Source organism: Psammomys obesus, unplaced genomic scaffold, assembly GCF_907164565.1.
Source record: "Psammomys obesus unplaced genomic scaffold, mPsaObe1.curated_primary_1811, whole genome shotgun sequence".
NCBI classification, from domain to species: Eukaryota; Metazoa; Chordata; class Mammalia; order Rodentia; family Muridae; genus Psammomys; species Psammomys obesus.
This window is the reverse complement of record NW_026585895.1, coordinates 24,976,817-25,001,105: the sequence shown is the minus strand read 5'-3', so window position 1 is coordinate 25,001,105 and position 24,289 is coordinate 24,976,817. Positions and strand designations below refer to the sequence as shown.

Sequence of the window (24,289 nt, the reverse complement as noted above, 5' to 3'; positions counted from 1 at the left end):
TTGTCAACCAGCCAATCATGTCTCCTTCATGCAAGGAAGCAGGCTATGGGCTACAGTCAGCAAAATGCAGTGAAATACCCACCCCCCCAAGTAATCATTATGCTAATTATTATGTTTAATTGTCTTTATCATAAAAATATGTGTCATGTATGTAGCTAAACTGAAATCAGCACCCATCAAAAAGCCTGGATGTCACTAATAGTGTGACCTTCTCCGTCCTTACCCCAGATGTCTACAGTATACACATACCAGACAATCACTATCCTGCACTTACGGGTTTTTTTTATAAGGAGGAGTCTGTCTTCATGTGTGCCTTGTTTCCTAACCAATGAGCTGGTTTCTCCATACAGCAGCAATACACTGCTTCTTTTCTTAAATGTTTTCTTTAAGTTATTGTTATTTTTTAATTAAAAAAAAAAACATTTGCTGCTTTAAAGAAAAGTATTCAAGGGTGCTGGAAAAAAAATGGCTCAGCAGTTAAGAGCACTGGCTGCTCTTCCAGAGGACTGGGGTTCTATTCCCAGCGTCTACACAGGAGCTAACAAGGGTCTGTAACTCCAGTTCCAGGGGACACAACACCCTCTTCTGGCCTGCCCAGGCACTGCACATAGCACACAGATACACAGGCAAAAGACCCATGAACACAAAATAAAAATGAGTAAATCTAAAACAAGAAGCACGGTATTAGATAATTAAAGATAAGTGAGACTTAGTGAGGGCAAACAAGCTTGGCAGCCACTGGCAACTATGGCCTGGATGGTTCTGTTCTGGACCACTGAACCCTAAGTCATATCCCAACTCCACAGCCTAGACCTGCCAAGCCTCAGCTCCCTACTGGAGAAGAGCAAGTGTTAAAGAAGTGGTTGTACAGACCTGGGCACACAGCCTGACTCATACTCAGCCCATCCAATCATCCTGTCATTAACTCTACATGAACATAGCAAAGGCTCTGGCCCCGATTGGTGCCATACTTCTCCAGAATTCCTATTGGGCTGGACATGAGATTTGACCAGACAAAAATAAATCATGATAGAAGGAACCAAACAGCCAAGGCAAGCCACAGAGGAGCCATGAGATCCCAGCATTGATTCTTCCGTTAACTTGTGACCTTGGAGAGCAAGATCATTTTTCAAATCCATTCTTCCCTGTCTCTCCCTCTGCTCTACACACTCCTCCATCCAACCTTCAGAAATACCCAGAAGCCTATGGTGATCAGCATGGTCCAACCTCGGGAAGACAAGAAGCTTGGGTAAGATACCCTCCATCCACCAACTCAGTCGCTGTCACCGTTGCATGAGTACAGGAAGAAAACTTGGTAAATTACCAGTTTGGAGGGGAGGGCACTCATTACAATGCTATTAATCAAATTAAGTTCCTCACTCCTTGAACACATTACATTCCTGAATATGGCATTTTAACTCCGCATCCTTAATATTCTCTGTAATTACTTAGCAATTACAAGAAATTTATTCAGATTCAAGTGATCACTCTAGTCCAACGTGCAAAAGTTGTAAGACTATTATCTCAATCAAGTTTGATCTGAAACCACTCTCTGAAGCAAAGCTCAGCCATACAGCTGGGGAGAGAACATGAGTCCAGCACATGTTCACGCTGGCCCTTGCTCTTTGCAGTCTAGCTCACCATCACTCATCACCTTTGAGGACTCACATGTACAAGGGCAGCAGAGATGCTGTGACCCATTAGAAAATGACATCGACCCAAGACCCGGCTCAGCTTCAGAACAAAAAAAAAAAAAAAAAAAAAAAAAAGGAACCAAGTCACAAAACAAGGGATTCGATCTTAGAACGGTAATCCAGATCCTATCCAGACTTAAAATAACCTTGTGACCGCACTGTCTCCATGAGCGGCATGGGTGAGGCCTGGGTTTCATACTTAAGCACTGTGCCAACTGTAGAGCTGCATGGCAAGGCAGTGTCTGAGGTCAGCACAGGTCTAGTGTCTGCCGCCTGCCCAAGACTGGGCCCCCGGCCAGCAACCCACCTCCACAGATTAGTGCCAGGACATACTATAGTGTTTCCATTTAAGGCCCGCCACTTGGATGAGCCCATCTCTGAAGTTTCTTAACACCACCTTTCCAGGAAGAATTTTTTGGGGAAAAGGGAGGTGGTGTCTATTTTTTGCCACCGCCTTCCCTTGGGCTGTCAGAGCAGTCTGCCTCTCAGGAACAGGTTTCTTTAAAAATCACTGGGTTATGTCTCAATTTGGGGATTTATTTTTCAAAAATTATAGATCTATGCAAACATAAATACATATATATGTATATATATGTACACACACACACACACACACACACACATATATATATATATATATATATATATATATTTGCAATTACATTGAGCATGTATGGGACCAGAGACTTTCCCATCATCTCACACCAATCACACAAGCCGCAAAGAAGAAAAGCCAATAAAGGGAACAAATCCACTGCATTACCGTCCGCTTATCTCCAAAACACGAAATTAATGACAACTTTTTAACCAAGACTTTTCTTTCTCTACAAAATGGATGTTTTATTTCCCAAGTAGCTTCCTCCACAGCCCCTCTGACATGCAAGGGGCGTTCAGAGCTCCAGTGGATGAGCGAGGTAGGGAAGGGTGGGAGACGTTATCTGGCACAAACTGGACAGAGCCAAACCAGTGTCGGAACCAGACGGAAGTCCACGCACGCAGCGGCCCCCAAGGCCCACAATTCTCCCGAGCGCGCCCAAGGTTCTAGTCTCGCTGTTTTGGTTAGTGTTGAGAGAAGGGTTTTAAACTTGGCAAAGTACCGCGCAACATCTGTAACCACATCTGCCTTCTGGGGATCGGAAGATGAATCCCACATTCCTGGCTTTGAAGCTTTTTGAAACTGCAGCTAGGAAGGACAGAGGGAGGGAGGGAGGGAGTTGAACAGAGTTTATTGGCTGTCTCTCCAGCAGAAAATTCCTCTTGGAAGAGAAGGGTATTTTGAGGGTGGGGGTGACTCGCCAATCTCTTCGGTCTGCCAAGCTCAGCTTGGAAGGTGAGCCCGGGGCCGTGAGGCCAGATCGATGTGTAAGTCCGAGGCGCACAGCCTGCAGGAGTTCACCCCGCGAACACCCGAAACCCCTACTCCAAGCCTCTGCCTTCCCCGGATCCCACCGGCAGCCGAGGCCCTAAGCGAGACAGTTTCGTTCCACCGCGGCTTCCCCCAGTCGAGAGGGCACGCAGCTCGCCGGAGAAAGAATGAAAGCGAGGGGGAGGCACCGAGACGCCCACCCTCTACCTCCGATCCCGGCCTCGCCTCCGGCTAGGCTCCCTCCTCCCCCGGTTCCCCCCGGCTCCGGCGGCGCCGCCGGCGACTCGCCCTCACCTCTGGTCCAGCGGCGGCCGGGTGCTGAACCCGGGGAGGCGGAAAGCGCGAGGCTGTCGGGCGCTGCAGGGCGGCGCGGGAGGCGCGGGGCGGGGCGGGGCGCCGCAGCCGGCGTAGAGCCCGGAACTCCGCGGGCCGCGGGCGGACGGGCGGGTGGCCCGGGCGGCGGCAGAGCGCGGCGCGGCGCGGGGCGGGAGGCTGGCGGCCACCGGGCCGGGGCGCAGGCTGGCGGCAGGCACCGGGCTGGAGCCGCGGAGACGGCTGGCGCGGGGCGGGAGGCGGAGGGCGGGGACGAGGGAGGAGGAAACTTGCGGCGGTGCGGGGCTCGGCCGGGGGCGGCGGGGAGCCGGCGGCAGCAAAGTTCCCCCAGCGCTTGGGGGCGGCGGCGGCGGCGGCGGCGACCGGGAGCTGGAGCGGGAGGAGCGGGAGGAGGAGGAGGAGGAAGTGGCTGCGGAGAGCTCGGCCAATGAGTGTCTGGAGCTGTGATTAACCAGGCAGCAACACATCATTTCCTCCCGGCGCGGATCCAGGGAGCCGGGAGGGAGAGGGCCGGCGGCGGGGCGGGGCGCCCCTCGCGCCCCCTGCAGGCGCCCGGCCCCGGGGAGCCGGCCCTCCTAGCTATGCCCGCCCGCCGCCCCCGACCCCCCGATCCCTCGGGCCGCCCCGGCTGCGGGCTGCTGCGAGCCGGGCTGGCGGGACGCGGGGGAGGCGCACGGCGCGGCGCGGGGAGCGGCCAGGTAGGCGCGGGCGGGGCCGTCTGGACAGCTCCCGGGGCGCGGGGCGGGCGGGCGGGCAGGCGGCTGGCAGCCTAGCCGGGGACTGCGGGGGCTCCAGCACTCGTCTCCAGCCCTGCGTGTCAGGCAGAGGGGTGGATGTTCGATGCTCCGCCTCGGCCCAGGCCATCGCCGCCCTGCCTGCTGATCCCCTTCCACTCCGCTCATTTTCTCGCAGGGTCTGGGGTTATGCAAGCGTTTGCCATTTTTTTTTGCAGTCGGCTTCCTTGGTAATAAAAATAAGCAAGTGGGGGGGGGGGGCGGGGGTCTGCAATAATCCCGCCCTGTCCTAGGCGCCATGAGAGCTTACAGTAGGAAGAAAGGAACATTCCCCGCCGCAGAGAGGCTGACAACCTCGGTCCTTAGAAACACAAAAACACCCCCAGTGTGCTAATATTATCCGGGAGCATCAAAAAAGGCATGCAGGGATCAAATTTTGCATGGTGCCCGCTCAGTTTGTGGAAGCACCAAGCCATTTTCTCTGCCCTCTAGAAGCTTATAATGTACAGTCTTATCACAAAGCAGAGTAAAATCATCACACCAAGGAATGGGAAAACCATAAAGTATTTTTTTATCCCTACAGGTCCCTTCATTCAGAGGGCATTTATTGGGTCGCTGGCTGCAGCACTATAAGAAGGCTGCAAAGGAAATGGAAGATCCGGCCTTTGCAGGAGTTTGCAATCGAGCTAGCAACGCAGGCATACATACAAGGAACAGCTAGAAAATAGCCTTCGGGTGTTGTGTAAGCAAAAAGAGAGAGAAGGTGGTTGGTTCTTTTGTGTTTGGATTGTTCATTCCAGGGTTCTTGTAGTTATGTTTGGTGGAGATCAGGAGAGGAAACTCCAGGTCAGTGCAAGGCAAGAGCACCAATCTGCATCCCTCCTCACTGACAGAGCCCTTGGTGACACTTAGCTCAAGTATCAGCCTTTGCCACACACTGTTTTGACCTTGGACACACTTTGAATCCAAGAGGGGGAAACGGGAGACGGTGGTTGTCTCCCGAGTGCAGCTACCTCTTCAAGCTGCTGTGTGCTTCTATGGCTCCGAATGTTGACAGCCCCCTCCGTGAGGTCAGGCACCAGCTTTGAGTGAGTTTGTCATAAATCATCATGGCCAGCAGCGATGTATGTGTGAATGTTTAATAAAGGCTTACTGAAAGGTAGATAGGTGGACTGAGGAAGCTTGACCTGCTTTGGACAGCTAGTGCCCTATGTGTTGTTACTTGGCTAGCTCAGTGCAAGACCTTCAAACAACTCCCCGGGGGCTACTCGGTGTTCCAAGAGGCTGTGTGGAAGGATTCTGGGTAGTACGTGTGGCCTTGTACTGTATTTTGTGCGTGCATGTGTATGTGTAAAATAAAAGGACAGACTAGGACACAGGGTACAGCTCTCTGGCTGAGGCACCTTATTCTAGGATTTCTCAACCTTGGCACCATCGGTACTTTGAGCTGGAGAATTGGTTTGCCATTCTCCATGCTGAAATGTATTTAGCAACATCCTTGACTTGTACTCACTCGATTCTAGTAGGACAGCCCTCCTCTCACAACAGTGACAACCAGATGCCTCAGGAGTACACAATCGCCCTGTTGAGAATCACTACCTCCACCCCAAGAGCCAACCCACTGATTTAACCCTGGTGGAAAAGAAAAAAAAAATCACACCCTTAAAGTAACTTGGAGGAAATACATCTTCTGTCAGTCTAAGCTTCTCCAATCTCAGTCATATGTTGCAGGGAGCCTGACTTCTCTTAATTAACTGCCTGCTGCATTGTGGATTGGCATCTTCTCTGTTTTCTGCATATCCTCCTCCTTTACGCCCAGATCAACATGTTCATTTTTAAAAGTCAACAGATTTCAAAAACTATTAGGAAATAGGGTCTTGAGCAACCTAAGAGTCCTGTATGCTATTTTTCTGTAAAATGTGGAGAATTTATTTTGTAATATTTTTATAGACAGCTTCACTTTTAGAGTTGAGCTTTTAATCCTACAAACAATAACCACATCCTTTCTACCAAGATTGTAAATAATGCGCACCAGAAACTGTAGGGTTTTCTTTTTCCATTGAAAATATTTAGATATCTGAATTGAGTCCTTTGTATCTTGAAGCCATTTCCTGTTGGTTCCAGAGTTTATGTTTTATGAGGGGATAAAAGAACAGGTTTTATTTAAATGCATCAAGCAGATATCAGTCTGGCTAGACCTATCAACTTCCCAAAACAAATTCTCTAAAATAGTATCGGTGAGATGCTTCAGAGCTGGCAGTGTTGGTAAGGACCCTGGCAATGTGCTGCAGCTCAACCTCTAACGGGTTCAAGAGAAAGAGAGAAAGAAAGAGAAAAGAAAAGGAAGGAAGGAAGGAAGGAAGGAAGGAAGGAAGGAAGGAAGGAAGGAAGGAAGACAAGAAAGACAGGAACAAAAATTACCTCCTTTCAGGCAATGGTACCATGTTTGTGATGGGAATAGATATTTCTGCTCATCAAAATATTATCATCTATCTCATTAAAGAAAGTGATTTAGAACGTTGAGTTCATCGTTTTGTTCATGTTTAGCTTGGTTTTGTGGGCACATGGTGGTCACAGACATATGCAGATTAGCTGATATCTAGAGTAGTGACTATTCCCATGTTAGCTGCACACTGAGGCCTAGGAGAATGTTAGCTGGGCCTAGGAGAGCATTCACAGTGCCTAGGAGAAGAAGCCAGTTTAGTGGATTCTGTGTGGTTTGATGGACAGTGACTCTCCAGTTTCTGTAGTCAGACATGAGTGAGGACATTTACTCTTCTACCCCAGTCCCAAATTCTCTTAATCCAGGATTTGTGCCTTGGGTATAATTACAATGTTTGAAAGGAAAGTCAAACTAAAAAAATTAGTTAATATCATGCATATTCTGGACCACTGTCTGATGATGGTGATATTTTAATAAAAAATAGTAACATGGGCAATCCGTAGGCATTTTCTTCCTTCTAAAGGTGTCTGCACATCATTCAAGGATAAGGAAAAACTGATCCAGTTCATCATAGCTATTTTTGGAGAATGGTGAACTCAAAGGTTGAGATGTAAAGTTTAGTACTAATCTTGTGACAAAAAAAAAAAAAAAAAGCCACAAAACCGATTATATGTCTAAAGATAGAAATGACTTGATTGTAATAGTAGGAGCTAGAAGAGAAACTCAAGCTAAAAGGACTACTAAGGATGGGAGGCTTAGCATCTTCCTTCCCAAAGGGAAACAGAGAAAATAGTCAAGGACACTGGGTGTTAGCTAAAATTTCCAGGTATATCTGTTACTCATTAGCGATGTATTTCATATGACAGTTTACCTGCCAGCCACTGTATTCAATGAAGTATGAGCACCACCGTCAGGACACCTGAAGGTGATCATTGTTCAAGTATTGATACAGTTCCTACTGACATGCCAACTTACAACTTGGGGCCAACTGTTTACATCAGTTCTGAAAGGTATTTATACAAGGAATAAATAGTGATTTTGTGTGTATATGAGTGTGTATAAGTGTGTGTGTGTGTGTGTGTGTGTGTGTGTGAGTGTGTGTTAGATTGATGATAGGTGCTATGCAAGATTAGAGTTAAGTTTTAAATCATAAATTAATTGAAAGCAGGAGTGAATAAATTCTTATTTTTAGAAAGAAAATTACTTTCTAAATAAAAAAACATAAAGTAAATGGAAATTAATTTGACTTGACTATGTAAAACATTTCCCGAAAGTGTTCAAAGGATATTCAAATAATGGGGAAAGGGATGGAATTATTTATAACATATATACAAAAAGATTAAAAATTTAATGTATAAGAAACAAAACGGACCCTCTAATTAAAGTCAAAATTGATGAAAATTAAAATGATTATATGTGAGAATTAGAAATGTTTATCCTATAAAAACTGGAGAAACTGAAGAAAAAGAAAGGTTTCTCCTAACCACCCTTCAGTCCAATTTTACTTTCTGATTACATGAAATGCATATCTTGAATCCCAGCACTTGGGAGACAGAGGTAGGATCTCTGTGAGTTCAAGGCTGGCCTGAGTTCCAGAACAGCCAGGACTACATAGACCCTGTCTCAAAAAGATGAACAGACTGATATTAGAAAGATGGATAAATTAGATGAATGAATGAATGAATACTGAAGAAAAGGTAATATAAATAAAATATTCCATGCAATTATTTCATATGCTTTTTCAGTAATTAAGCATGTTTCTGTTGATAAATTTGCTTTAATAAAGTACATAGTTGTTGAGATTGCATACTGGAAAACAATTTATAAGATATAATTAGGTAATATTTATCAACAGTTTAGCAGTATTTATACCCTGTGACACTTTAGTCCTACCTCAGGAATTTATGCTACGGAAATAATAAGCATAAACTACAAAAAGATTTCCATCTTCTAACTTTGGAAATTCCAACAATAAATTCTAAATTGGATATATACAACAGAGATAATGTTTTAACTCTGTAACTGTCTCTACATCTCACTGGGAGACCTAATGAACAAAAGAGCAAGAGGAAGGCCCAAAGGGTAGTTTGCTAAGCAAGCATAAGGACCTAAGCTCAGATCCCAGCTTGGGGTTACAGCCTTGGCCTGTAACCCCAGCACTGGCCCAGCAAAGACAGAAAGATCCTTGAAACTCATTGGTGGGCCAGCCAGTCTAGCCAGTTTGCAAACTTCAGACTCAGGGAGATCCCAGCTCAAAAGTTATGTGTGTTGTAGATGATGGCACACACCTTTAATCCCAGCACTAGGGAGGCAAAGGCAAGTGGTTCTCTGTGAATTTCTGGCCAGTCTGGTTGACATAGTGTGCTCCAGGACAGCAAGGAGTGCAAAGAAAGGATCTGTCTCAATAATAATAATAATAATAAATTACAGTGGAGGGCAACAGAGGAAAACATTGTCAACCTCTGGGACTTTCATACACAAGCACACATATGAGTGTTCTCTCTTCCTAACTCCCTCCCTTCCTCCTTTTCTCTCTCCTCTCCTTCCCTCCCTCCCTCCTTCTCTGTCTCTGTCTCTCTCTCTCCTCACCCCCCACCCCTTTATCACTAAGGCAAGAGAACTGCTTTGAGTTTGAGGTCAGTCTGAGCTACCTAGTGAGTTGCAGGCAAGCCTGGGCTACAGAGACCCCGTCTCACAATGTGGAGACAACCCCTTCCTCACATCAGAAATGTTTTCTCTAAGCTTTCTTCACAGGTCTCAGTGTTCCAATCATTCTATAGCATTACTTTAGTAAGCAGGAATAATAAACATTATAAAAATAGAAACACACATATTTTCAAAGGACCGACAGTCATGGAGCAGAATCTCACTGGTAAGGAATGCATATGGATTTGTGAAGTAGGAGGTGCAGCGCTGAGAATGGATGCAGCTTGGGTGTTTCTTTGAGAAGGAATTTCCCCCCCCCCCCAAGGATCTACCACCCCCTTTGCCTGTATTCAGGCTCCTCCTGACCAAGTTCCTTACAGCCTTAAAGGCTAGATTCCCTCAGGCTTTTCTAAGTCTAAAGTTCGTAGAGTTTTTAACTTACTTAACTATGGTTAATGTCTCTTCATTGTTTGGATGTGTGCTTCAAAAGCCAGTCCCTTGAGTCCCTTGAATAAATGTCATTAGGAAGATCAAATCAATTTCTTCATCAAATTAAACAAATGCATTTCAAATTTCACCATGGTAGAACTTTGAATCCAGGTGGCTTTTCATTTTTAGAGAATATTCCTCTTCCTGGATTTCTCTCTGAGCATTTGCACTGTGAAGACATTGTCACAGATAAGAAATCAAATTAATTTTCTAAGGCCTAATGTGGCCCCAATTCTACCCATATCTAAAATGCAGGCACTTCCTTTTTATTAACCTACTTTTTTTTTTTTTTTTTTTTTTTTTGAATGAAACTCCAGAGAGCAGCTGCTAAGGTTAATTACATATAGTGGAGAACTAGCCATGTGACCTTCTGCAGGGAACTACAGATTTCATAGCCTCCTTTCTTCTCCACTGGCATGGAGGCAGGACTGGGATGCTGCTTGGAGATCTGTCAGTTCTGAAATCCCAGACCTTTGTTGGAATTCCTGCATTTGACCTTTCTGAGAGTGAAGAGCTCAAGATTTTCAGGAACTCACAAAAAAAGCCTTTTGGACCCAGTGGAATGAAGGTGTGTGGAAATGGTCACAGGAGGAGGCTAAGGTAGCCTGGTCCAAATCATGTGGGTCACACCAGCCAAGGGAAGGGAAGTGACCAAATGGGTTAGCTCGAGGAAGTGAGTTCTTTACACAAGACATTTGTATTCCTTCATTACCAAGATATTTGTCTTAATGTGGTTTTGTTGGTAGTGTTTAAAAAGATGGTTCAAGGTGCTGGGACATACCATGGTGCTTGTCTAGCCTTTCCAAAGCCCTGGGTTCAACCCCAACACCAAACTATACAAACAAATGAATGACATAAAGATTAGGAGGACAAAATGACAGACTGTAGTGAAGCAAGCACAAAGAACCAGTTTCCTCTCATTGCCAGCTGCCATGTATCATTTCAGAAATGTTCTAGAAATAGGAACAATTACATGTGTTTTCTTTTGCTTTGTCACAACTGGTAACATAGTATACGTTCTTCTGTGCCTGTTGTTTTTAATTAATGTCACAATATATCTTGATGCTCACCAGTCACCTTTTGATAAACAGTCTTTTCTGTTACAATAAAATTGTTACTCCCAAGATTATTTTTACTGTATGACCCTGTTAGAGCACTTGGAAGTTTCCAGAGATTTCACTCTGGTCACATCCCCTGCCTTTTATCCTTGGAAAAAGTTAAGTCCCCAAAACACACACAGCTTTTCAAGGTTTCATGGCTATTTGAGGCAAGGCTGGGACTAGAATTTGTTTCTCCTAACCACCCTTCAGTTCAATTTTACTTTCTGATTATATGAAATTATACATGTTGTAATTAAAAATGCTGTCTTGAGTGGTATGCATTCTGTAACCCATTCTTTTTTTTTTTTTTTTTAGTTTTCTTAGACTAGCGTGTATGCTGTGCAGAGATCAGTTTAGAGGGTCGTGCACAAAGATGCTAACAGTGCTCATCTTCAGATTATTACATCAGTATAGGAAATCTTTGTACCTTGTGTGTGCGGAGGGGTTCTCATGTTTGGACATATGCATACAGGTTCATGTACTGCACGTGGAACCCAGGGCCTCGGACGTGCAGGGCTAGCACTCAATAACAGAACTACACACCCTCCCCAGCCCTGACTTTTTATGACAAGAACTTGTTATGACGAGGACTAACTATGTAGCCTTGGCTGGCCTACAATTCACCAAGTTGGCCTCAAACTCACAGCTTCCCAAGGCTGGGATTAAAGGCATGTACCTCCATGCCCCGCCCCAAACCCTCCTTTCTTTTTTTTTTTTTTTTTTTTTTTTTTTTTTTTTTTTTTTTTTTTTTTTGAGTCAGGGTTTCTCTGTGTAGCCGTGGCTGTCCTGGACTCACTTTGTAGGCCGGGCCGGGCTGGGCTTAAACGCACAGGGATCTGTCTGCTCTGCCTCCCTGAGTGCTCAGATTATAGGCAAGTGCCACCATGGCTTACTTCCCACTTTTTAATAGAAACAGGCATTGTGAGCTTCCTGACACAGCTGCTGGAAATCTAGCTCCAGTTCTCTGGGAGAGCCATATATGCTCTTAACCACGGAACCATCTTTTCGTAAAGTACACATAACCTATTTCAAGTGTACAATTTAAAGGTTTCTTTCAATGACTTGCTCAATATAACTGCAGATCAACTTTAAACTGTCTCTTTGCCTCAAAATGAAGCCCTGTATAAAGCAACAGTCTCTTCCTATATACTTTTATTCTTGGTTTATATTTTTAATTTTTTTCACAATAGTAGTTAGTCATATGAATAGACAAAGTTAGTGACAATAATGTAATATGAACTTTAAAAATAAATATAGGAAAAAAGTACTCCTCTTTAAAATTGTTTTATTTTGTATGTATGGGTGTTTTCTCTTCGAGTATGTCTATATTTCTCATGCCTGCAGTGCCTGCAGAGGCCAAAAGAGGGTATCAGATTCCCCTGGAACTGGCATTTAGTTGGTTGTAATGGAGCCATGTGGGTGCTGGGGATCAAACCTGGGTTCCCTGGAAAAGGAGCCAGGGATCTAAATCACTGAGCCATCTCTTCAGCCGCAGAGAAAAGTATTTCAAAGAAGGTAAGATTATTTTTCTCTGTACAATATAAGTAAATATTCAGGATAATTTTACCTGGGTTTTCTGTAATATGTTAATTAATATTCACATATTATGTATAAGATCACGTAGTTTCTCTTACCTTTTTGACCCTATTTGTGGTATGTTTCCAAGTCATTAGGTATTCTTTGAGAGTATGACTAAGATCTGTGGCTATACAAAACTTTTGAGTACATCTCATTATTTCTTTAGGATAGAATCCCAAGAGCACAAATCCTGAAGATATTTCTAATTTGCTAAGTATCTGATTCCTTTCCATTAATGTGTCTGTCCCACAACACATTATTTTTGTTTTGTTTTGTTTTTGCTTGTTTGTTTTTTCCCCCCTTTTGACTCAGGGTCTCACTCTATAGCCCTGGCTGGCTTGTTAGTCACTATATAGAAAAGGCTGGACTGAAAACTGACAATGATCTTTCTGCCTCTGACTGCCAAATGCTGGAACTACAGGTGTCTTCCACCATGCTTTTACTGCTGTCCCCAACCCTGGCATATCCTTGTCAATTGGGACCTTTTAAAGTTAACTCTTTTGAACTGAGTGCTGTTTGTAGCAGAGTTGTGCAGCACCCTTCATGCCACACATGAAGCCTGAGATGCAATCCCCAGCACCACACACATCCAGTTTCAATTCATTTGATTGTTATTAATGATGCTAGACTTTTTTTTTCTTGCTAAATAAGAACAAGGTAGAACCTTTAAATATTAGTATGGTTCTCCGCCCTCAGAGTGGGACCAGTCACCTTCTTTGGAGAAGTATTTTCTACTACGTTGATGAAACTTCAAGGAATAGGAAAAAGATCCTTACATTTGGATAAAGTTCCTTACATTTGGACAAAGCAACCCTATGCTTATGTCATTGCAAATTCCTAAAAATAATATCTGCTACCAATAATAGAAAGAATGATTTATGTATTAAATAATTAATGTATTAAATGATCTTTGATTTTCCTAAGTAACTAGATAATTTGTATTATAGTCAGCCACCTTGGGAATGAGGGAGCGGGATACAGCTGGGATACAGAGTTAATAAAATGTAACTAATAATAAAAAAATAAAAAATAAAAAAACCAGTCACCTCTATAGAAGAAATAGAAATAGAAAATGTACCAATTCCCTTTCCTCTGTGACACTCTGAGTTTTTAAACCGATGGGTGGGTTGCTTCAGTTCCTCCTAGAAGCCCAAAAACAGCACAGGAACTCTAGCGTCTAACACGGGGACCCAATCAGGAATGAAGGGAGCAAATGTCCCTCTCTTTAACAGCTGAAGATGGTACCGACCTGTAAGAAGCTAGAGGCTCAAGAGGTGGACTCTGAAAGCATCTAATTCTTCATATAGCGGAGAAGAGGCAGGGTGGGAAAGGAATGCCTGCACAGCAAGGGGGTAGCAGGGATAGTTCTGCCTATTTGGTGAAAAGGGAAAGAAAAAATAATTACTAAAGAAAATGACTGTCCAGAAATCCCCCCCCCACACACACACACACCTGTGTTCCAGAGGAGAAGCTGCCTCTATGTTCAGAAGGACGTGTGATCCTTGTTGACAAATTAAGTATAGATCTGTTGACGAGTCAGGTGTTCACCAGTTTCCCACAGAACCTGGGGTACACATCCCTCAGCTCCGAGCACCTGAGATTGGAGGCAGGGGGATGAGGAGCCCAAAGCCTTCTTTCCTAGCTACATAGCTAGTTGGAGGCTCCCTGGGCTATGTGAGATTCTGTCTCAGAAACCATTAAAATGAGAGGATTCTCCACAAAGAATCATCTGCTTCCATGTGGCTGGGCGTTGGTAACAGTACTCAGAACAGTTTTAATCAGAGGCTTGATTTTCAGAATAAAGCAAAAACTGCATCTTTATCACCACTATGAGACCTTTGGAGTCAAATAATGAAAATTATTTAAGACTAATAGAACCTCCACCTTTTTTTTTTTTTTTTTTCAAGAATTTGATGATCAGAAAAGAAGAAGCTGGGTATGGTGGTTTAAGTCTTATCCCGGCAGACTTGAGTGGATCTCTGTGAGTTCAAGTCCAGGCTGATCTACATAAGAATACTAGCCAGGGCTACATAATGAGACCCTGTCTCAGAAAAAGAAAGGAAAAGAAAAAAAAAAATGGCAGTGCTTCTGTTTAATAAAAGTTTCAAACACACACATTCTAAACATAGAAATAGAATAATATTGGTGTTAAATCAAGCTTCCCTAAACTGAAATGATGTTTCATATGAAAGTAAACGGATTACTGGAATGTACAAATGCACTAAGTATTAAGATCAAGCATTAAAAACCTGAGAAATCCTGAAGCAGTGTGTAGGTCACATTGACTCACCTTGTCCTATCTAAGTCAAGCAGGGGATCCAGTTTGCTGGTGACCTAAGATGTGCCTGAAACCAGGTGGTATGTGAAATGTGGTTGCATGTGCCCAGAAACAGGATGTTAGAGATGTTGCAGGTGCGGTCGCAGCAGAGAGGGACACTTGCGTGAGATGTTCAGGTTCAAGTATCCCAAGACAAAGAATAGCAGGAGTACATGGTGAATACCAGGGGGAAAAAAGTTTATTAAAAAAAAGAAAGAGAGAGAGAGAGAGAAAGAAAGAAGGAAAGAAAGGAAGGAAGGGAGGGAGGGAGGGAAGGAGGGAGGAAGAAAAGAAAGAAAGAAGATACTCCAGAGGATGAAAGTGAGCTGGTGAAACTGGGGAAAGACAGTTCAAAAAGAACTGGACCAGGAGTTACAAGACCCTTTGTAGGTCATTTCCACAGCACCCACCTCCTTTCCCTTCTGTTTATCTCTGCCCTTTCTTATACAGGTAGCACAGGTGGAGAGGAACCTCCAGTCTGTTTTTGTTGACTTAGGTCTCTCATATTTTAATTCTGACATCGCAGTTCGCATCCCCATCCTGCTTATGCAAGAAGCTGGGAGATGACAGCAAGGCAGTACAACACTCCTGGCCACCCCTTACAGTCCCCAGAGAAGATGGGAGAAGCAAAAACTTGAACCCGCTTCAGTGGCTTTCTTGACTTTAATAGACTCACTCAACAAACATTTTTTTTTTAATTAGCTAATAGTTTTCGTTTCTTTCCTTTTTCCTTTTTTTTCTTCCTTCCTTCATCCTTCTCCCCTCCCTTCCTCCTGCTCTCCTTTCTGTATAAATCTGCCTAAGGGTTGTTGTTTTCAAACACAACTTTATGACACGAAGTTAAACACTTTTTGGAAACACTCCCATCCCTACAGTCCTTTCAGGGCAGCTAAGCCAAGGGTCACCTATCACTTCTTGCTGTTTTTCAATCTTTAGATATATCTGATAAGAGTTTAAAATGCTTGTTACTATGGAGTAGTTAAATAGATTCTGTATGATTGCTAATGAAATTTTTTTTAGGGAAGTAAAAAAAAAAGCCCACATTGTTTTGAAAAACATGTTTTAAAAATAATTTTATAGACTGCAGATTTTGTAAATGATCATGTTAATTGTTGAGAGGGGGTTCCCAACCTTGTTAATGTCCCCTTAGCATTAGGCTTTTGTTCCCCAGCCTTGAATATGTCATTTTCTCCCACAGACTGCATTTCTAGGGGTATAATTGCTGTCTCCATGTAAAAGACAACTCATGTGCATAAATTTCCAAGCACTGCAATGAGACTCTGCCTCCCCTCATTTTAATGCAGATGTGATTCAGAGGGTAGGGTTACACTCACTTCCCTGAGCAGATGAAACAGATTACACATTAAATATTGTCTTTGGAACCAGGTGCACAGAAACAACCAATTACCTAGACGGCTCATCACATCCCTGATGTGTTTACCGCATTGTTTTTTTGTTTTCTCTTTAAATATTTGGCGAAATTATTCTGAGGCGTTCATTTTCCCTGCAATGAACAGAATATGCTTTTTTTTAATAAAGGCCCCCTTTGTGTGAGTCAGTCACGGTCGACTCCCAGAAGCCTGGAAAACCACACTTGAAAAGTTTCTGAACTGAACTGAAGTTGCCTCCACCAAGCTTGATTACTACAAAGAGGAGATGGCTCCTGCTTCTTCCTGAGGAAACAGTTGACTCTGAAACCACCGAGAACACGGGGTGTGGAGGAGTGAGTGATGCCTCTGTTCCTCCTTTATGCTGTTTAATTTAATCCACCATAAAGAAGGGCGGTATTCATTTAGATTCTTCAATTTTTGGTCAGCACTAATAAGGTCATCTTCTCCCCCCCCCCCCCCCCCCCCCCCATTTTGAGATGAGGTTTTATTACATAGAACCTCCGCCTCTCCCCTGGCCTGGAACTCACAGACATCCTCCTGCCACTGCCTTCTGAGTGCTGAGATTAAAGGCTGTGCCCTAAACATGCCAGGGCCATGTTGATTTTCTAAGGAAGATTGCTGTTCCTTTGGGTCTTTTGTAAACCTGAAATGCACATGAGCACAAGAGCACACTGCATGACTTGTTTCTGTTTTTCCAGGAGATTTCTACCACTTGTGGCTGTTTTATGCTTCCCCAGTCTTAAGCCTCCCATGGAGTCTGAAGAGCCAGGCTGGTGAGCCACAGAAGCACACCCATCACTGTGCCTTCAAGGCCAGTCTGGTCTACATAGGGAGTTCCCAAACAGCAAGGACTACATAGACTGACCCTGACTTTAAAAGGAGGAAAAGAAAAAAGCAGGTGCCATGGTACACACTGTTAATCCCAGCACTGGCACTTCCAGGACAGGCAGCAGAGCTACGTGGTGAGACCCTGTCTCACAAAAGAGAAAGAGAGATGTGGGGAAGGAGAAAGAAAAGAGGGGATGTGTAAAGGGTCAAAGGTAGGGCAATGTGTATGTGCTGGGAATTATTAGGAGAGTTGTAGGCCGGGAATGTTATGGGGGGACTGACTGCCGAGCAGTGGGCATAGGAAACCGAGAGGTATTATTAGAAGCCCCATAGAAAGGTTTAGTGTGCATGGCTTGGAGGTCAAGCACCTGCTGTTTGGGTGGTTAAGCAGGGCAGATTTGCTCAACATTCTAAGCTCATAAACCCCAGCTTCCTTTGGAAGGTAGATGGAGGCTCTGAAGAAAGGAGAGAGAAAAAAATCCGTAACAGAGGGAAAATAAAACTATTCTATGCATGCAGGTGGGGAGGAAGGGAGAAAAAGAGCAAATTCTGTGTGTGTATGTGTGTGTGTTGTATATGTGCCTGCCTCTGTGTGTTCATGTATGTGTGGGTGGGTGCTGTATACGTGCTTCTGTGTGTGCATGTGTACACATCTCTCTGTGTGTATGTGTGTTATATATGTGCCTCTGTGTGTGCATGTACCTCTCTCTCACTCACTCTCTCTCTCTCTGTGTATGTTGGTTGGTTGATTAAAACTGAACTGAGAGCCTTGGGCTTCACTAGGAAAGAGCACCAACCATGAGCTATGCCCCCAGATTCTGTATTTCTTTTTTATAAAGCATCTCTGAGACACCTCTGAGGAGATAAATCTTTTTAGATGTGAGTGGGAGAGTCTGAAGTGACAAGGAACACTGCATTGCTCTCATGTGTTGTGGCTGATGGAAGGTAGTCCAAGCTCTGTGGAGGGCAACCTTAAGTGTTCTTGCAAAATTATGAATGCACACACGTAGCCTTGTAGCTCTATGCTACAGATATTTAATATCTGTTAAATATAGTTAAGTGTTTACCAATATCTAATTGTAAAATGGCATGTGGGCAAAGTTCTTGTCACAACACTAGACAAAAAAAAAAAACAAAAAACAAAAATATGGAAATGACCTAAAGGTTCATCAGTATGACATGCTCTATCAGTAAATTATGATACATCTGTACACTGACCACTGGAGCAATTGAAAACTGCAAGAAGGAAGTTTGTAACGTATAATACGGGGTGATCTTCTTGATATAGTGGCAAATGAAACAAAAGATGCCTGTGAGGATAAGAGAATACTATGCCACATAATTTCAGCAAAAAAGAAAAAATAGTAAAAGGAAGTACGAGCATCTGTATTGGCTGTTATAACTGAATAGAAATCCCTGGCTATGGGACAGGAGCATAGAAACAACAGAAAGGAAAGGGGATGGCAAGGCATTTTAATGCTTGTTTGAAAATCTTTATTTAATTGGTTTTATGGGGATGAGTGTTTTGCCTGCATGTATGTAAGTGCATCACGTGTGGCCCGGTGCCAGCAGAGGTCAACATCTTTCCTAGAACCAGAGTGTGAGCCGGAATGAGTTTGTGTGCCCCGTGTGTGATTCGGGTGCCTGATTAGGCCAGAAGAGTTGGATGCCCTGGAACTGGAGTTACAGTTGGCCGTGAGCTGCTGTATAGATGCTTGGAACTGAACCCGAGTCCTCCACAAGAAGAGCCAGTGCTCCTAACCGCTGAGCTGTCTCCCTGGGTCCACATTTTAATGTTTTAGCCAAGCTGCAGCCTCTGTGATAAATTAGCTTTTCAAAACTTTAGGAGGCCAGGGAGGCCAGGCCTGGCTTCTTCTAATCCCAGCACTTGGGAGGGTGAGTCTGAGGCAGGACGGTGGCAAGCTCCATGAGCTACAGAGCAAATCCCTCTCCCAGAATCAACAACCAAAATTAAGTGAAGTTAAGCAAAACTTTTTAGAGATTAAAAAAATAAGGGTAATGAAGCTACAGCTGGTTCCATGTTTATGTGACAATTTTCTTATATGTACAATGGAGTAGATAATTCTACCTGCCTCAAGAAGGGTGTGAGGATTCAAAACAGCATCCAACTTCCAGCAGCATGGATAAGTGTCTGGGACATAGTCAGTAAATACATCTGGTTATCATTATTCTTCTGTGTGTGGTGCTGTGAGCCCAGTACTTGCGGAAACAGGAGGATCTGTGGTTTAAGGTCATTCTTGGTTACACAGTGAGTTTGAGGCTCTGTAAGATCCTCGCTCAATGACCAACAACAAAATGATCCCTTCATTTAGTAATTGTGTGGCCTCAGGTTAAAAGAAAAAAAAATTATTCTGATTATCATCATCCTTCTCTCATACATAATGGAGTACATGGAGAAAAGAAGTTGAGAATTATGGGAACTATGAAGGGAGGATGTAGAAGAGGTTATAAAAACAATATTTAGCTCCCAAGAAGTTACTGGGGGGATCTGTATCATTGAACCCTGGGTGTGCCTGGCTCTTCCTTACAGAATTAACAAAGAAGTCTCTCCTGGCTCTCACACCTTGTACTTCTCTTCTGAGGTTCCGGGATGCAAAACAGGGATGCTAATTGGTCTGTCTGCGGTAGGTGCCAGCCTCTGGATGGATCAGCAACAGGCACAAGAGAAATAACGAAGTTCACAGTTTCTACATTAATACAGTAAGGAGCTGCACATCCCAAGTGATAAGGAGTTGACCTGGAAAAACCTAGGAGCAGTTCTCAGCTACAGATATTCTTGTAGTATGTCTGGGTTTTGAGAAAGCAGGAATGGGGTGGTTAGGAAGTGAAGGTGGTATGGACTGTCTTAGCACAGACAGCAAGCTGCGTCGTTTATCCTAGCATCTGCAATAAGGGAAGATGGTGCTCCTTACAGAAATGCAGAGAAGACTCGACTACTGACTACAAACCCAAGAAAACAGAGAAGCAGGCAGACACAACCATGAATGCATGTGCCCCCGTCATCCAGGTGTCTGTGGGTGGGAGCTAGATTATCCCAGGGACCCCCAAAAAAATCTATGCAAGTTTGTAGGAACATGAGAATATATATTTTTCCCAAGGAGATCCATGACCTTTCATCAGCCTGTCAGAGAAGGCTGCACTCCTCCTCAAAAGACTATAAACCCCTGCTGAGCCAATGACCTAAGGTCTATGACTAATGTCACACTGGGAACTTATGGCTGATGCAGTAATAAAACTTTCCTAAAAGCCATCGTAAGGAAATGATGAAAGAAACACTACTCTGCTTACGTCACTGAGGCTACCCTCCAACTTGCCATGTCATCCAGGGCGACCTTTTATTCCTGATCCCCCTCACCTTCACCTCCCAAGCTGGGATTGCGGGCATCGCCAGTGTGTGTGGTTTTATGTGGTAACGAGGATGAGCACCCTGCATGGCGAGATAAGCTCTCTACCAACTGAGCTGCATCCCTAGCCCCTAATTGCTTCCTAAGCAGACTTTGTCGTACTCTTTCTGTTTTGTCATATTCGTGTTTATTGTTTACTGAATATTCTTCCTGAAATGTGTTCACGCTTCCAACTTAAATGCCTACGTTAGCTTCAGCCTAAGCAAAGATTTCTGCGAAATCGGGAGTATATTGTGCTCCTGGCACACTCTCTCTCTCTCTCTCTTTCTCTCTCTTCCCCAATGTACAGAAGAAAAGTGTATTGCAGTGAAATGTGGTGTCCGCTTGTTTCCCAGATCATGCAGCATGCAGAGGTGTGCTTGTGGGGCTTCTGAAAATGGTTCTAGATATTCTAAGCTTGCCATCTGGCACCTATTGTGCAGAGGAGGAACCCAGGCCATTCGGCAATTAATGCACTTATTAAAGAAGCTGAACAAATATGAGGAAAGTTAAGCCCGGTTATGGGCAAGGCTGAATGTGTCCCAGCTCGGCTGTGCTTGCCTGTCTATTCCGTCCTATTGCTTTGCAGACAATTGAAAGCAATTTGAGCTCTCTCTCTCTCTCTCTACCACATGAAAGGAATCAAGTAGACTAAAAACTTGATCGATTTAATACTCTGGTAATGATCCCAGCAATTGAGGAAGGGGTGGGGGCGGGAAGCCAGTGAGTTTCTTTCTACTCAAATTCCATCTCATTTTTATTTTCTCTTAATGTTTTTTTTTTTTTTTTTTTTTTTTGAATCCCAAGTTCCAAAACCTGTCCCCTATTATGCAGTGCAAACGAGAACAGATGGGGAAAAGTTATGTTGGAAAGGGCTTTGGAGGGCCACAGAGAAGAGAAATATGACTACTCAATGTGTCACACACCAACTTGGAGCTGCCACCAGCCCTCCCCCACACGAGCTGCGGATGGAACCAGCCCGTGGAGCTCAGAAGGAGCAGGCGTACTGCAGGAAGGGAGTGCAATTAGAGAACATTCGCTGCGTTTGTGCTGCCTCGAAAATATGAATAAAGAGCGGTGTAGCAGCTCAGCCAACAAAAGAGAACTCAGGCCCAAGGCTGGTCTGCAAAATACTTTGCTGCACCCCAAGCTATCCCACATGTGAACCAGTAATTGGTGCCACGCAGCTTTTCTGCATCAAAGAGATGCCTCTGCATGTCTCAGGGTTGCATTCAGGCCTCTCTGTGTCTAGAACTTGTTTTCAGAGGGTCATACTGGCGCACATGGGTTTCGCAGCCTTCCGGTAAGTATTTTGCTGTTGTCACCGAGTGCTTACGAGTTCCCCAAATATTTCAAGCTCTGTCAATCACAATCTGGCAGAGGCCCCAGGGAGGTCACCCAACTTCTCTGAGCTGGAGATCCCACATACATGTAGCAGAGGTTGCCGGTCTTCTTGCAGGCTTTCGATATTTGGGGCATTGTATGCAAATAACTGACTTGTATGTTGCTCAATTAGTGGCAAATGTTATTACTGTGACGATCAGAAAGCACTGAAATGTTCTCTTTTCTCGATCCAATGTAAGTTGCTAAGAATATATTCTTAGCCATATGTGTATATATACATATATGTATATGCATATATGTATATGGAAATGGCTAAGAAGCTAAGAATTTATGCTCGGAGTAATTACAAGGTTAAGATCATTTCAGGGACTGGAGTATCTCTCCAATGTGCATCACCTCTGGCTCAATACACAGGAACATCCCTACCTACCCCCCAAAGAAAGCGAAAAGGTTCATGTGGTTTAGATTATTTGATTCAAACAGCGAGTGATTAAGGCCATGGAGATGGCATCTATGAAGAAATGCTAATGTCGCCAACAGTTGGGCAATTGACTCCAGCAGGAAACTCTTCCAAAACTGTACCTCTCAGTGTAGAGTGAGTGTGCAAACACGTGGTGTCACTTTGATAAAGGGATGAAATTTCCTTACAGCAGCATTTTAAACGCCGTTAGTTACCCAACCCTGCCTCGGAGTGTATTTTCAGTGTATCTAGAGTAGAGCTGGGAGCCACAGTTAAGATAAAAATGATTTGGCCAGCAAGATGGCTCAGCCGGGTAGCGGTACCTGCCGTCTGAAAACGTAAGTTCGATCCTACTGGGTGGAAAGAGAGAGAGAGATTTGGCTTCTACAGGTTGTTCTCTGATCTCTATACAGGTGCGCGCATGCCCCCAATAAATAAATAAATAAATGTAACTTTAAAAGATTAAGATGACTGGGGTTGGGGTGGCTAAGTGGCCCAGTGGGTAAAGGCACTACTTGTTTTACGGGCCTGAGGACCGTGGAAGGGGAGAACCAACTCAAGTTTGGAAACTGCCCTTTGACCTCCAAATCCAGGCCCTGACACTCTCTTGCCCCATGAATAATAAATAGAATTTAAAATTATTACTTAAAATAAAATGACCAATGAGTGTTTCTTTTTCTCTGGTGGGGGGGTGAGCATTATTGTGAAGGTCTTGCTAGAGCCCAAGTTGGCCTCATGCCAGCAACCCTCCCGCTTGAGAAATATTAGGATTACAGGCATGCGCCCAGCTTGATGTGTGCCTATTCAGCCACTGATGTGTGGACTCCACTTTTCCAAGGAATGGGACAATGAGCATTCTAGATTCCTGGTCTTCCTACCTTCCTACCTTTGCCACACACAACCAGGCTTGCCAATGTAGAGACAAAGAGACCAGGGTCTGACAGGCAGAGCTTCTGTTCCTTGCAACCTCAGTTCTCTTGTTTTGCAGTGTTCAGTTAGGATGGACTCTTAGCAGCCTCCTAGTCCACTATAGACATTAACTTCATCCGAGTTTGTCCGGAGAAGAGAGCCATGCATCCTGGTATGCCCACCATGGTCATTTAAAATGTTCCCTTCCTTTCCCCAAGTGCTCCAGCATGGATGAATTACATCATTATTCTAGGCCTGGAGGACACCTAATGAGCGTACACAGGATGTGAATGAAGACTGGCAGAACTTTTAAGATGTGCTGTCGTAGTGCGGGGAAGATAAGTCGAAACACCACTGGCAATAGCCACGAGTTTCTCTGGGCTAAAGTGACACAGGAATGATCGGAGAAAATTATACTCTTGCAATGTATTCCATAAATTGAAATCAAGATTCCAGGGCATGGAAACCCTGAGAAATAAAGAATCATTAATGTCCATTCTCTCACTCAGTGCTAAACAACAAAAAAACAGCAGCAAGAAAATATGATCCTGGCACCTACATGATCATTTTCCTTATTTCTGTCACTGCCTGTCATCTTGAGCAAACTATTTAAAATCTTTGAATCTCACCTTACTCATGGGTAAGACTGCTTGATAGCTCACAGCTATAATCTCTGAAACTCAGAGACTGAGGGGGCAGAAAGATTATGGGTTCAAGGCCAGCTGAGTTATATACCACCCCATAGCAAATCCTTGTCTCACAAACAAGTTAGCATTGCTTCTTTTAGTCATAGGGAGTTGAAGAGCTTAACACTGTGGCTGGGTGCCTAGTAATGGCATCTTTGACTTCCACAGTGGCCACTGTGCTGCCAAGGGCATATGAGTTTAATACAGGGGAGCTCCCAAAGACACTGTGAAAGATTCTCTCTCTCTCTCTCTCTCTCTCTCTCTCTATCTATCTCTATCTCTCTGTGTGTGTGTGTGTGTGTTCCTCTCCTCCCTCTCCCTCCCTCATCTCTCTCTCCTCCCTTCTCTCTAAATTCTGGGTCTAAAGCCCCCCACATACACACACACATCTGTCTCTTGTACTCAGAAAACTCAAAATCATAAATGGTTTGTGAATGGAAGAGAGAGAGAAAAAAAGAAAGACTAAAGGGACGAGAAATGATTAAGACTGATCAGAAATGGCATAAGTATGGTATTACATGATAAAACTGAAATCGGACAGGAGAGGGTGGGAGGGTCAAAGAAGAT

General features: G+C 44.1%; 1 protein-coding gene and 1 long non-coding RNA gene across 5 annotated transcripts in view; one reads left to right on the top strand and one right to left on the bottom strand.

Moving 5' to 3' along the window:
* The window catches only part of Acvr1 (activin A receptor type 1), a 122,981-nt gene extending 119,577 nt beyond the window's left edge, over positions 1–3,404 (bottom strand). The window contains exon 1 of the mRNA XM_055600121.1: positions 3,355–3,404. The gene's annotated coding sequence lies outside the window, so the exon portion shown is untranslated. The remainder of the gene's footprint in view (positions 1–3,354) is intronic.
* Positions 3,405–3,988: 584 nt separating this feature from the next.
* On the top strand, positions 3,989–22,775 carry LOC129671306 (uncharacterized). 4 transcript variants are annotated; one of them, XR_008719335.1, is made up of 8 exons: positions 3,989–4,091; positions 4,711–4,869; positions 7,437–7,580; positions 10,023–10,273; positions 12,150–12,320; positions 16,240–16,423; positions 19,523–19,640; positions 21,131–22,775. It is a non-coding gene; the product is annotated as an uncharacterized LOC129671306 (long non-coding RNA). The 4 variants fall into 4 exon arrangements; XR_008719333.1 differs by having other exon boundaries at positions 16,790–19,640; XR_008719336.1 differs by having other exon boundaries at positions 4,711–4,890; positions 16,790–19,640.
* The last annotated feature ends 1,514 nt before the right edge of the window (positions 22,776–24,289 follow it).